This window comes from Camellia sinensis, chromosome 9 (genome assembly GCF_055761805.1).
Source record: "Camellia sinensis isolate YWXY chromosome 9, ASM5576180v1, whole genome shotgun sequence".
Classification (NCBI taxonomy): Eukaryota; Viridiplantae; Streptophyta; class Magnoliopsida; order Ericales; family Theaceae; genus Camellia; species Camellia sinensis.
In genome coordinates, this window is record NC_138969.1 from 107,486,568 (window position 1) to 107,500,398 (window position 13,831).

At 40.0% G+C, this 13,831-nt stretch overlaps 1 protein-coding gene across 5 annotated transcripts in view; it reads right to left on the bottom strand.

Annotated features, from left to right (window-relative positions):
- The window catches only part of TRANS11 (translocase 11), a 69,809-nt gene that overhangs the window by 17,366 nt on the left and 38,612 nt on the right, over positions 1-13,831 (bottom strand). For 3 of the 5 annotated variants that reach the window (XR_014340166.1, XR_014340165.1, XR_014340167.1), the window contains exon 7: positions 6,930-7,017. The exons of the other annotated variants lie outside the window; for them this stretch is intronic. The gene's annotated coding sequence lies outside the window, so the exon portion shown is untranslated. The remainder of the gene's footprint in view (positions 1-6,929; positions 7,018-13,831) is intronic. 5 annotated transcript variants of the gene reach the window in all.

The window sequence follows — 13,831 nt, forward strand, 5'->3', positions numbered from 1 at the left end:
TCACTTTCCTCACCAACGGCTGGAAACGCCTTGACCACCTGGAAGACTATAAGCCCGTTTGCCCTACTGATTCTATCGGGTACAAGAAGTTCATCGCACGGGAACGGGTCTTTAAATTTTTGGCTGGCCTAAATATGGAGTATGATCCAGTTAGGGGTCGAGTTCTGAGTATGGACACTCTCCTTCACTGCAAGAGGCATTTGCCTATGTCCAAAATGAGGAGAGTCGTCGGTCTGCTATGATGTCCCCTGTCTCTACTGACCGTTCCGCATTACTGTCTACTCCTCGAGATAGCCTCAACCTGCCTCCTCCGTCTGCTGCTAAGGAGTCTGTATTCTGTGATTATTGCAAAAAGCCGCGGCATACTCGTGAGACATGTTGGAAGCTTCATGGGACTCCATCTGGGGGTCGAAGTGATCGGTCGGGTTCTCAAGGAGGTCGGTCAGGCCACTCTCGAGGACGTGGTTCCTATTCCCGGGCTCATCAGTCTAGTGCCGTTGATACCCTTGATTCTAATTCCACTTCTGCTACCCACGCTTCTGATACTGAGCTGGAGGATGCTTTGCGCCAATTGTTGGACCGCAGATCTTCTACTGCTCTCAGTCCCGCTTCCTCGTCCTTTGCCTGCTCAGGTAATTTAGTACCTTCTCCTTGTGCTTTCCTGTGTCATACATCTTTGCCTTGGATTATTGATTCTGGTGCCTCAGATCATATGTCTGGCTCCTCTGATCTTTTCTCTGCCTATAAGCCTTCTTCAGGTCAGGACAAAGTTAGGATTGCTGATGGAACTGTTTCTTCTATTTCTGGAAAAGATTTAGTCCAAGTCACTCCTACCATGCATCTATCTTCTGTTCTCCATGTTCCCAAGTTTTCTGTTAATCTATTATCCTTAAGTCGTCTTACCCAGGATTTAAATTGTTGTGTGACGTTTTTTCCTGATCATTGTCTTTTTCAGGACCTTGTCACGGGGAGGACGATTGGCAGTGGTAGTGCAGAAAATGGTCTCTACTTCCTAGATCAATCGGACAAACTTGCTTATTCTTCCACCCCGTCTTCTCCTACACCCGTTGATGTCTGGCTGTGGCATCGGCGTCTTGGGCATCCCTCCTTTCATTTACTTAAGCATTTATTTCCTTCTAGTTTCGCAAATCATCATGTGTCTGACTTTCTTTGTGAGTCTTGTCAACTTGGAAAACAACATAGAGCTTCTTTTGCTCCCAGTTTGAATAAAAGCTTAGTTCCTTTTTCATTAATACACTCTGATGTTTGGGGTCCCTCTCGTGTTCTGTCTGTGAAAGGTCATTGCTGGTTTGTTACATTTATTGATGATTTTTCTCGTGCTACTTGGGTGTATCTCATGAAAGATAAGAGTGAAGTTTTCTCTGTGTTTCGCACTTTTCATAAGATGATTTGTACTCAGTTTGGGGCCACTATCAAAATATTTCGTTCTGATAATGGCGGGGAATACATAGATTCTGGGTTAGGACAATATTTCTCTACTCATGGCATTATCCATCAGACCTTTTGTACCAATACCCCTCAACAAAATGGGGTGGCCGAACACAAGAATCGGCATCTTCTTGACATGGCTCGGTGCATGTGTTTTTTTATGAACGTACCTCGACCCTATTGGGGCGACGCCGTTCTCACCGCTGCCTATCTTATTAATCGTCTCCCTACCCAGATTTCGGACAAACAGGCTCCGCTTCACGTCCTCCTCGGTTCTCAGTCCTTGTTTTCTATTCCTCCCAAAATATTTGGTTGTGTCTGTTTTGTCCATAATCACTCTCCCTCTCGTGGTAAGTTGGACCCTCGCTCCCTCAAATGTGTTTTCCTTGGTTATTCTCCTACTCAAAAGGGGTATAAATGTTACCACCCTTCTTCTCGTAAGTGGTTTGTGTCCATGGATGTCACTTTCTTTGAGTCTCAGTCCTATTTCTTGTCCTCTCCGGTGTCCCCGTCCTCACTTCCGGGGGAGCCTTGGTATGAAGTGAGTCCTGTGCCTCCTATGGTAGAAGTGAGTCCTGTGCCTCCTATGGTAGAAGTGAGTCCTTTGCCTCCTATGATAGAACCAGTTGTTCTTGCACCACCCTCTTCTACTGGAACTATAGAACCCACTGTCACCAAGAATAAGGATGGACATGTTTATATCTGGGACATCGATAGAAAACAAGTTAATTGGATACACGGGACCGTTTCTGCTACTCCACTGCCATCTCCTGCTTCTGATGAGAGTCTAGGTAATTTTGAATCTCGTGTGTCCATTGATCTTGATGTTCCTATTGCCAAAAGAAAGGGTGTGAGATCTTGTACTCAACATCCTATCTCACAGTTTGTATCATACTCTCATTTGTCATCCTCATATAGAGCATTTGTGTCCAATATTTCCTCTGTTAGCATTCCTAACCATTTTCAGGATGCTCTTGCTATCTCTGAGTGGAAACTAGCCATGATTGAGGAAATGAAAGCACTTAGGAAGAATGGCACTTGGGAATTGACTGAGTTACCTACGGGCAAACGACCTGTGGGCTGTAAATGGGTATATACTGTGAAACACAAAGCAGATGGGTCTATTGAGCGTTACAAGGCAAGACTTGTGGCAAAAGGGTTCACTCAGACATATGGCATTGATTATCAGGAGACCTTCGCACCCGTGGCTAAAATGAATTCAGTCAGAGTACTTCTTTCTCTAGCAGCTAATCTAGATTGGCCGCTTTATCAGTTTGATGTCAAGAATGCTTTTCTCCATGGTGACCTCGAAGAAGAAGTATATATGGACATTCCTCCGGGTTTTGAGAATCATCAAACAGAAGGGAAAGTATGCAAACTTCGGAAGTCATTATATGGTCTCAAACAGTCTCCAAGGGCTTGGTTTGAGAGATTCACTCAGGCTATGTTTAAATATGGCTTCAAACAAAGTCAGGCAGATCACACATTATTTGTGAAACATTCCTCATGCGGTAAGACTACAGCACTTATTGTTTATGTAGATGACATAGTTCTTACAGGCAATGATAGTGGGGAAATACCTCTGTTGAAGAAATATTTAGCCAAAGAGTTTGAAATCAAAGACTTGGGAAGCTTGAAGTATTTTTTGGGAATTGAAGTTGCTCGCTCTAAGGATGGGATATTTATCTCACAGAGAAAATATGTGCTTGACCTGTTGAAGGAAACTGGGATGCTTGGCTGCAAGGCATGTGCCACCCCACTGGAACCCAATCAGAAATTGGGGGATGATGAAGGAGGAGAAGTTGTAAATAGGGGGAGCTATCAACGTTTAGTTGGTAAGCTCATTTACCTATCTCACTCCCGTCCTGATATTGCTGTTGCTGTCAGTGTAGTTAGTCAGTTTATGCATGCTCCTCATCAGATTCACTTTGAGGCTGTCATGAGAATCTTGAGGTATTTGAAGTCTGCTCCTGGTAAGGGTCTGTTTTTTTCAAAGTATGATCATCTTCGTGTAGAAGCCTATACAGATGCTGACTGGGCTGGGTCAGTAACTGATAGGAGATCAACTTCAGGGTATTGCACATTTGTCGGCGGCAACCTAGTTACTTGGAGGAGTAAGAAACAGAATGTGGTTGCCAGGTCAAGTGCAGAAGCTGAGTTTAGAGCTATGGCACAAGGTGTGTGTGAACTTTTATGGATCAAATTATTGTTGAGTGATCTAGGTATTGCTCAGACGGACTCCATGCGGTTATACTGTGATAATAAGGCCGCCATCAACATTGCTCACAATCCCGTTCAACATGACAGGACAAAACATGTTGAGATTGATCGCCACTTCATTAAGGAGAAACTCACTAGTGGTACCATTTGTACTCCTTTTGTTCAGTCTGGTGAACAACTTGCTGACATTCTCACCAAGGGAATTGGGAATAAACCGTTTCATGACATATTAGGCAAGCTGGGCATGAAAGATATCTTCGCACCAGCTTGAGGGGGAGTGTTGACATATTATAATCACCGAAAGGCACTTAGCATATTATATTAGCCGAAAGTCTCTAAGATCTGTAATCATTTTTACGCACTCAGGGATCATCTTGTAATTGTCTTCTTTGTAAACCCTAAATCTTCATTTATAAATAAGGGGTGATATCTCATCATACCCTAAGCTGGTTACCCAAGCTTCACTTTTCATACTCAGACTCATTATTGTGGTGTGTACAAGTAGTCTTGTGAGGATGTGTGTTGCCTTGTAGGTCTACCACCTAGGTAGGGTATTGATGTTGTGACGCCCTAGGCGCTCGCCACGTATGAAGTGTGGTACAAGTACCCACATAAAGTAATTTATGATTACCCATTCAAATTGAAATTAGTTTTCCAAATTATGCAGGAATTTGATCCCCAATGCCTTCATGATAATCTCATTTTATCGCAATCCTATGTTTTAAAATGTTAAACCAAATATTTTCCGTTCTAAAATTTTTTTCCTGTATAAGATTCCTAAATACATAAGGTATTAGATTATAGGGTATTGGATTCCTAGTAATGAGATTCTCATTCTCCCTCTAGAATCCAAGCATCCAAACATAGCCCAAAGGAGAGGCCAATGGTTGCATTTCCAAAAATGGTAAAAAGAATAAGGTAAGAGGGAGAGCCATAAAAGTCCGACTATGGTTTTCCTATCCTCAAAAGGAGCTTCACCATCTAAAACATATAGGGCCTTGACAAATTTTCATCATCATTCTGACTTTTATAAATTTGAGAGGCTTTTTCAAAAGTTTCAAGAGAAGATGAATGGCTATGTGGCTTAAAGCTGTTGGCGAGGTGGGGGCTGGTCCCTGACAAAGGATTCTGTTTCTCAGCGGTCGTTTTTTCGAGTAAGAAGAGGAAGTGAATGATCATATTGGGTGGTGTCGTCTGTCTGTGGTGGAGCGTGGTCAAGGGCTCCGAAGGGCTATTGTGCTTGTTGGGTATAAAGTGCCATGGTTGTGTGTAAAGCTTCGGATTGCGTCGCGCAAACCAGGTAGGCTGGCTTTCTTGGGACGTTTGTTTGGGGGTCATAGAAGCATGGCGGCATGGGTTTGTGGTGAGGAAGGAGGTGGCTTTTCCATTCAAATCGTGGCAACAACAGGCGACAAAAGGGAATAGGTGTTCATTCTGCAATTCAATTTTGGGGATGGCTGGGAAAGGGTGGCTCTGGTCGTCTAAGGCTCTGCGATGGGTGATGCATGGGTAAAGAAAACTGGTTCCTCGAGTAAGGGGAGGAGGCAACAAGGGGCTTCAACAAAAGTGATAGAGAAGACGAAGGGGATGACATCATTGCGAAGATTGGGTCAAAGGGGGTCTGGTTTTGGAAGTTGGGTCGGTCGTTGGTTGGATGGATTGGGGACTTGGGAGATTTAGGCTTGGAGGTTCCTGTTGTATCTGATTGGGTTCACCAATGGTGGGCGAAGTAAGGAAGGTGGAGGATACCGGGATAAAGGGACAATTTTTCTTGTTTGTGTTTCAGTCAAGGCAAGAGGCAGAGGCTTTGATTCGTCTGCGATGGACTATTGCGGGACGTGATTTATTGTTGGACTAGTGGTCGCCAGTGACTTGCACAACCATTCATCTTTTCCACAAACTTTTGAAAAAGCCTCTCGAATTGAAGTCAGAATGATAGTGGAAATTTGTCAAGGCCCTATACGGTAACGAAAGGCGTGGTTGCTCCGTGCTCAGTGATTAATGTGGTTGATTTGGTTGGAGCGTAATAAACGTACTTTTCAAGGGATTTCTCATTTAGTGTCTTGGTTAGAGAATAGGCTTTTTTTGGTTTTTCATAGTTGGGTCACGGTGTCGGTGGATCCGAATGTGCTGGCCTCTGTAAATTTTGTGGATGATTTGATTAGTTAGGTTTCGGCCTATTGTGGCCCTTAGTTTTGTATTCTTTGCATTATCTTAATGCTTTATAATAATATTTGATCTTATTTATCAAAAAAAAAAAAAAAAAAAAAAATTCCACCATCATTCCTGAGGTGAAAGAAAACTACGTGCAAATAAACCCTACAAACCTTAAATCAACAATTTGATGCTAGTTATATGAACCCATCTTCTCAAATCAACTCTTATTGAGACAAATACCTTTTCAATCAACTAAATAAAAATGAGGATATTATGCTCACATAGTACGGATTTTACCCTAAGAAGCGCGGACACATTTTAGAGGATGTTGACACTCCAACAAGCGTGTCTACCACTTCTTCAACGTGTCTTGATTAAAATTTTAAATTCATAATTATGGCCACTTTTTAGACACTTCTTAGATACTTTGACGACACTTATGTGATGATTCTCTCCATAGCTCATAGTAACAATGTCCCACATCCTTTGGAATGGAACTTGTGCACTCCAAATGTGTTTTGAATCATATTTAAGATGAATAAATCATTTGTATCTCAATATTCTGTTTTGCATTTTATAGAATGCAATTGTTTAGTGAATTATATCTTGATGTTTAAGTTATGAAATATATGGATTTTTAATTTAATAAGAATTATATTGCCTCTTTTTTTTATAATTACCCTTCAACAAAATTATTTAGGACAAATTACATTGGTGGCCTTTACATTTTGTTCCTTGTATCATTTTAGTCCCTGCACTTTTAATAAATTTTATGTCAATTTGGTCCAATTGATAATGTCGTTAGTGTTTTTGACTGAAAATAATCATTGAATTGGTTGAAGTTAACTAAGGTTAGTAAATTTATAATATCTAAAAAATATGACACATGCCATTTATATGCATATTTTCCATTAAAAATGCTAAGAATTGTAATCAATTAGACTAAATTGAAACAAAATTATAAATTCACAGTCAAAATTGAGCCAATTGAAATTACAGGGACCAAAATGACACAAGAACCAAAGTACAGGAACTACTATTACAATTTGGCCAATTATTTATATATTAGGAATAATTGAACTACATCCACAAAATGTCAGTACCATGTAGCTGCTTCAAAGCCAACAAGATGCTCCAATGTCAGATGACCAAGATATTGGCACATACCACATATGATCAAGAAAAGAGTGCCTATAATCACATGAAAACCATGAAAGCCAATTGCTAAGTAAAAGGTAGAAACATAACGTAATTTGATTTGAAATACGATAAATTTATAAAAAATAAATTTTTAACGTATCCCAATGTGTCCTACATTTTTTAAAAATCATCATGTCGGCATATCTATGTCATGTCCGTTTCGTTTATAGTGTCCATGTCTGTGCTACTTAGCTTTTATCCTATTGTACAGACAAGAAAATTGTTTAAGTCACCAATTATCTAAAAAGCTTAAGTTCTTAGAGAATGAGCACAACTATGTATGTCAAGCTACCCAACGCCCTTCCTCACCAGCAACCTTGTCTTACACGTGGAGAAACAAACAGAATATCAAACAGAAAGAGAAGCAAACAACTAAACAGACCGCACCAAATGCCAACGGAGAGACATCCACCCAATACTTCTCTCAACCTGAGCTCTGATACCATATTAAATCATCAATTATCCGCAAGTGGAAGGTGGACAATAGTGGTCGGAGTTGGTTGCCAACTGCGGGAAGGGGTGGCCAACGATCAGTGATGGTAGCCAACCGCTAGAAGTAGTGACTTAAGGTGGTGGCTGAAGGTGTCTTCCAACAAGAGATCGAAGGTGGTTGACGCTGGTGGATGATGGTTGCCAGCCAATGTTGTGAAACCCGGACCGGACCGGCCGGTCGAACCGGTTGGACCGGGAACCGGGCCGTCTTCCGGTCCAGTCAACCCTCTAGAACCGGACTAGGAGCAAAACCGGCCTAGAAATGAAAAACCGTCGGACCCGACGGTCGAATCGGGATAACCGGTGACCCGGACCGAGTTTTGGCGGCTTAGACCGGTGATTTCTTCTTTTTATTTTCTTTCTTTCTTTCTTTTCCTTCTTTGTTTATTATATATTTATATATATATATATTATAAATATATTTTAAAATTTTGACTAAAAATTCTTACTTCAAGAGTTTCCTCTCATAAGGAAGAGTCTCATTGGAAGTTGGAGAAGATTATGAAAGTCTATTCGTTTTTATAGGAAAAGATTTTTTAAAAAGAACCTACAAAATTCTATGTGGGATTCAATCAAATTATTTGAAACATCTTGATTGCAGGGAGAGTTGAAAATTTCATTTCCCTCCAAAATTAAACCTAACATTCAATCAATTTGTTTGGAGGGAATGTTTAAAAAATTTAATTTCTTTAAAACAAGTGACTTTTTTTTTATCAATTATGACTTTATTAAATATTATTAATAAATATTATACAACAATTTTTATTTTTATTTGAGTATTTATATATATTTTTATTTATTTATAATTTATAATTATTTAATATTAATTATGACGTCATGGCTCGACCGCTTTGACCCGACGGTTGAACTGGTGACCCGTCCACCCGGTCCCTTTTCCGGTTCGCTCACCGGTCCGGTTTTCAAAACATTGTTGCCAGCCATGAGAAATGGTGGCCAAACGTGGTTGTTGGAGGAGGTCACCAAAAAAGTGCCAGAGGTAGGGGTTGCTGGCTGTGGCAGCTAATGGTGGTGATGAAGGGTAGGTGGTAGGTGAAAAGGGTGGGTGAAGGAGGAAGGAATAAAAATTTGTTTTTAAATTAATGAAACCAACTTTTCTACGAATATAAGAATTTAATAATTTTTTTGATAAGTAATCATACTTTATTAGAAAAGTATCGAGACGATGAAAAGAATAAAAAGAAAAAGCCAACCCAAAATGGGCCCAAACAAAGCTAACTAATCAAATCTTCCACAAAATCTACAAAAACCAAAGCATTAGGATCAACCAAACCTATAACCCAACTATGCAACACCGTTAACAGCCTCCTCTCTAACTATAGAACTAAATGACACATCCCCGAAAACCCACCTATTGCGCTGTTATGCTCCAACCAAAGAAAACTATGAGAAGCAAGCACCCAAGCTTTCCGACGCCTCTTCCCCACCCTAGCTCTACCCCAACTTTGTAACACACCCAACACAGACCCCGGTTGCACCCAAACCGGGCCAAACAAAGCAACAATAAAACTCCATAGTCGAGACATAACTAGGCAATGAAGGAGCAAATGATCCACCGTCTCTACATCCCCACAGCACATGCAACACCAATTTAGCAAAACATGCCTCCGCCAGAACAAGTTGTCAATAGTCAAAATACAGCCCAAAGTAGAATGTATCAAAAACAACCAAGTTATTTCCTCTTACTAGCATCCTACATTTATTAATGATATATGGCAAAAAGACCAACCTTTCACTTGACCACACAAAAGGTGAAAATATGGGTAGAGTCATTAGGCCCATTGTACATCAAGATATACAAGACCACAAGACAAAATCTAAAGTTTTCTGTTTCGAAGAAACTAAAACTTAAATTTTAAAATAATAATAATAAGTCCATTTGTACTTTAATACTTGGCATTCCTGAAAAGTTGAACATCCAAAATTTTGAGAGTACTAAATTTCTAGATCGTTAGTGTTAAATGCTGCTCACATGTAGGTGCTCTTTCTGAATTTGAATTTCTAAGAATGATTGTTCTTGTGGTATGTGTAGCTACCCAGGTCTTTCATCACCAGTCTACGTATGGTCAGCCAAAGAGAATCACTTCTGAGAGGAAATGAACTGCACCACCATGTAAATAGTTCGGGGCTTCCACTCCCTCCAATGATTTCTGCTCATATCTATGGTCTATTGGCAGCATTTTTAAAAACATCCTTAGTTGCTGAATCTGTCGAATTTTCCAGATCACCAGAAAATCCCTAGTTTTAGACCAGCCTAAGTTAATGTCAAACCAATCATATACAAATAAAAATGCTTTCAACAAAAATTCCATTCTATCGAATGATTTATCATCTTTTCATTGAAATAATATCCCAAAAATATATATATTTCCTCATGTTTGACGACAAATTAAGTAAACACCCCATGCCACCCAATAGCTGGTGCAAAGGACATCCATATTCAAATATGCAAGCACAATTAGTTAGAGACCATGATGCACTCTGAGGACATTAAAATTGAAATTCTGTGGGGTTTTTATAAGCTTTGTGAATAAATCTGTATATACAATTGTGTATAATACAAGGAGTACAACTGATACTAATTTAAAATAGGAAATATGAATAAACCTAATATTCACACAATCAATCTAATATATTAACCTAATTAACATAATATTCTTACACCCCTGCTCAAACTCAAGGTGTTTGAGCAGAAAACACTGAGAATTTGCAAAGAAGAACTGAAATCGAGCAATGGTGTGAGCCTTGGTAAAGAAATTAACAAGTTGCAATGCTGAAAATACGAAAGGAAGCGAGATGGAGGCAGACTGCAAATGTTGACGAACAAAATGACAGTCAATCTCGATGTGCTTCGTCTGCTTATGGAAGACAGTGTTATGAGCAATTTGAATAGCATTGCAGTTGTCACAATAAAGGGAGGTCGCAGAAGACTGAAGGACACCTAAATCAGTCAAGAGACAACGAAGCCAAATAATCTCAGTAGTGGTATGGGCCATAGCACGATAATCAGCCTCAGTAGTGGAACGCGCAATAACAGTCTGTTTCTTGTTTTTCCAAGAAATCAAGGAATCACTAAGAAACATGCAAAAGCCAGAAGTGGACTTGCAATCAGTGACGTCACTAGTCCAATCAGAATCAGCATAACCAACCAAGTCCAACGAGGAAGTAAAAGATACCAATAAGCCCTGAAATATAATACCCCAAAAATAATGAAGAATTTGAAACAAAGCAGCCCAATGTGTAGAATAAGGCGCCGAAACAACAGACAAACCACATAAACAGCATAGGCAAGATCAGGGCGAGTAACCATCAGAGAGACTAAGCAACCCATGAGCTCTCGATATAAAGTAAGATCATCTAGAAGAACACCATTAGTAATGTTAAGCTTCGCAGTAAGCTCAATGAGGGTATCAAAAGTCTTAGTGTCAACAAGACGGGCACGGTGAATAACCTCATTGGCATACTTGGCCCGAAATAGAAAGTAGCCCTTGAGAGAAGAAGCCACCTCAGACACAATTCTACGGTCTTGCTCCAAGTACTTTCTGGCCTCCTGCTAAATATACTACATCTACTCTGGCTTCAGATCCTAACTTGGCAGTGGGGGTGGGCATACGGTTGAGAAGAAAAACAGCTGTAAGAACTGCTTCACTCCAAAAGGGAACTAGAATAGAGGCAGAAGAAAGAAGGGACCCAGTTGTCTCAAGGAAATGACGGTGTTTACGCTCAGCGTGACCATTTTGGGCAAGTGTATCAGTACAAGAAGTTTAGTGAATGGTATCCAAATTGGCCAGATACTGACAGAACTCAATTTTAAAATATTCCCCACCTAAGTCAGGCCATAACAATTTAATGGTAGACCCAAACTATATAGTGATCATAGACTGAAAGGTACGGTATATTGGGTAGAAGTCAGATTTACAAGTCATAAAATAAACCTAAGTACAACAGGTGCAATCATCAACAAAAGACACATAACATGCAAAATCCCCTTTAGTGAGAACAGGAAAGGGTCTCCAGACATCAGTATGCACAAGAGAAAAAGGAGAAATAGAAATAAAAATACTTTGATTAAATGATAAAGCTAAAATTTTGGCAAGTTTACACCCCGAACATTTATCAATTGGACTAGGAGAAACTTTACCCAACAATCTTGATTGAGCTAAAGACCATAAGTGGTCAACAGACAAATGACCTAAGCGAGAATGCCATAAATAAAACTGACTAAATTGAGAATCGAACTGAAACGAGGAAAGTGCAGCTGGAGAGGTGGATAGAGGGAGATGCAAGCTTTCTACCACATAAAGGTCTCCAACTTCACGGCCCGTCCCAATCTGCTTCTTCGACACCCGATCCTATATACAACAAACAAAAGAGGAAAATATAATATCAAAACCAGAAGCATCAAGTTGACTGATAGATAATAAACTGACAGATAGTTGAGAAACATAAAGATCAGAGGGAATAGTAACAGCAGACATGGCAGAGGGTAAGACAAATGCAATAGATAGAACGAACATACTAGACCCATTAACAGTATTAATAGTAATAGGAACGAGAAGGGGAATACAGTTTTAAAGTAAGAAAATGTGAGTAGTCATATGATAAGAGGCACCAGAATAAAAAAGCCAAATAGAAGAAGGGATACCAAAAGAGGACCCAAGCAAACCTGAATGAAGAGAGGTAAAAGCGGAGGCAGATGGGCATGGCTGATAGGTGGACAAGACATGCTAAAATTGAGCAATCTAAGTACCTAAGGAAGCCAAGTCAGGATTTGGAGCCGGAGTAGATGTAGTATATGCGGCCGAAAAGTACTCGGAGCAGGACCGCAAAACTGTGTTTGAGGTGGCTGAGAAGACAAAGTAGGTTGACATCCCTTCTTGGGACATTTGTACTTCCAATGACCCCTCTGGTGGTAGAAAGCACACTCATCTGAACCTAATGGCCCCTTCTTGGGCTTCGCAGTGGCTTGAAGCTGATGAGGAGGTGAGGTCAATAACAAAGGAGGCTTAGCAGGAGCCAAGAAGATAGAGGGAGGTAGAGTCTAACAGGCCGTCTTAAGACGGGTTTCGCCACAGAGGAAAGAGGAGACCGGTGAAGGACGTCACCACGAATAGGAAAAACCAAAGCTAAATGGGTCAAATACTAATAAATTATGAAGCACGAACACCTCTCTGAGGGCTACGTATTAGTGTCAAACGCGCGGTGGACACGTGTCCGACACGTCGCAGAAGGGTCTTTTCTTCTTTCTTTTTTTTTTTTTTTTTTTTTTGTGTGCAGTCGGACACGTTTCAGACACCTTGGGATGAAAAACATAATTTCTAAAACTTCAAATGGGGGTCAATTTGTAAAAAACAAAAAATTGAAGAAATCCAACCAAGCCCTAACCTTGATTTTGAACAAAAAGAGGAGAAGAGGCGGAAAGAAGGTTGCAGGCCGATCGCTGCTCTTTACTCTTGCGAAGGTATGCTCTTCTTTCAACCTTCTTCTGCTTTTCAATCTATGTATCTCAGTCGCTCTCTCTCTCGATCTGCTCCCTCTCTTCTTCTTTCGATCTTCTTCTTCGTTCGACTTCTCTCTCTCTCGCTCTCTCTCTCTCTCTCTCTCTCTCTCTCTCTTTTGTTTGTTTTTTTCTTTTTCATTTTATATGATGAAAATCACTCTCTCTGTGACATTTTTGTTATATTGTTAATTTTTTTCTTTTTCTTTTTTTGACTTTTCTCTATCTCTATCTCTATTATTTATTTGTATTTTTTTTGTTTATTTTTTATTTATCTATATTCTTTTTTTGGTTGGTTGGTTTATTTATTTATTTTCTCTACCTTTTTAATTTTTTTTAAATAATTTTATGACATATAATAAATAAATTTAATTATATATATTGAACGTGTCCTTAGCATGTCGTGTCCCCCATTTTTTGAAAATTTGCGTGTCCACGTGTCTATGTCATGTCATATGTCCGTGTCCGTGCTTCATAGCTAATAAGAAACAAATTTAATTATATATATTGAACGTGTCCTTAGAATGTCGTGTCCCCCATTTTTTGAAAATTTGTGTGTCCACGTGTCTCTGTCATGTCATATGTCCGTGTCCGTGCTTCATAGCTAATAAGAAACAAAGCACAGTACTAGATGGGTCAACTATTCAATGGAGCAAATAAGAAGTATACCCGATTGGCAAACCAAACACTGAACTAGAGAGAGAAGACTAAGCAGTGAGGGGTCAAAGCACACTAAATCATATCGAACAGATAGGTCGACCAGATGAGTCACCCAAGTCGACCAGAAGGAAGAGACGA